General features: G+C 42.1%; 1 pseudogene; it reads right to left on the reverse strand.

Annotated features, from left to right (window-relative positions):
- Positions 1-906: 906 nt before the first annotated feature.
- On the reverse strand, positions 907-1,024 carry LOC124721996 (annotated as a pseudogene).
- Between the last annotated feature and the right edge of the window lie 335 nt (positions 1,025-1,359).

Genomic DNA, 1,359 nt, shown 5'->3' on the forward strand with positions numbered 1-1,359 from the left:
ACCACCTTGGATCAAAGGAAATACATGTTAATTTTAAGAATAGCGTGTCGTAATGACGTAGCCAGATATGAGACTAGTTTTAACGGTAATGTGGCTATCTGAGAAAGTTACAATGGCCAAGTAATCGAGAGCTTTTGTTCCTGAAACCGAAACGAATTACCATTAAAAATTAATTGTAATGCAACACAGCAAACAGTGAATCAGGTATGATATATGAAACGAATTTAAAGTCTCGATTTGTTTTCAGTGATCGAGAAGTTGTGGCATTCGAGGGAACGGAAACAGTAACATAAGTGTGTAAGTATGCCGGAAAATTGAGTCAGAAATGCTTTATGCTCTTCTATGACAAATTTCACCGGAACGGAATCATCATCTGTATTGCTGACAAAAAAAAAACAGCTCATAGCATATTCAAATGGTTATGATGCTTATTTTGCCTGTAATATTAACAAAAATAAATTACAGAAGTTGAAAGTGAATCGTAATATTCACTGATCGTAATATTCACTGACATCAGGAGCTTTGATCCTCCTTCCCCACCATGTAATAGATCACTTGCTGATAATAAATTCCATAGGATACCTTTCTATGGTAATTTTTCTAACATGATAGGCAAATGTTTGATTTCTAAAGATCTAACTCCAATTTTTTACATCTCTTCTCCCGCACGGTCCCTGAAGTTCCAAAGGTACTGACTGACCGCCGTGTCATCCTCAGCCCACAGGTGTCACTGGATGCGGATATGGAGGGGCATGTGGTCAGCACACCGCTCTGGATGCGGATATGGAGGGGCATGTGGTCAGCACACCGCTCTCCCGGCCGTATGTCAGTTTCCGAGACCGGAGCCGCTACTTCTCAATCAAGTAGCTCCTCAGTTTGCCTCACAAGGGCTGAGTGCACCCCACTGGCCAACAGCGCTCGGCAGACCGACCGGTCACCCATTCAAGTGCTAGCCCAGCCCGACAGCGCTTAACTTTGGTGATCTGACAGGAACCGGTGTTACCACTGGGGCAAGGCCGTTGGCATGATGTTTTACATCCCAAAGAATAATGGCCAAAATTTCAGATATAGAGAGCCGTTTATACAGGATAACTTTAAGTCATCAGGGATATATAGTATTACTAGCGAGGTTTGTAATGCTAAATCTACAGGGTGAGTCACCCAACGTTACCGCTGGATGTATTTCGTAAACCACATCAAATACTGACGAACCGATTCCACAGACCGAACGTGAGGAGAGGGGCTAGTGTAATTGTTCAATACAAACCATACAAAAGTGCACGGAAGTATGTTTTTTGACACAAACCTACGTTTTTTTAAATGGAACCACGTTAGTTTTGTTAGCACATCTGAACATAT

This window comes from Schistocerca piceifrons, chromosome 1 (genome assembly GCF_021461385.2).
Source record: "Schistocerca piceifrons isolate TAMUIC-IGC-003096 chromosome 1, iqSchPice1.1, whole genome shotgun sequence".
Lineage (NCBI taxonomy): Eukaryota > Metazoa > Arthropoda > Insecta > Orthoptera > Acrididae > Schistocerca > Schistocerca piceifrons.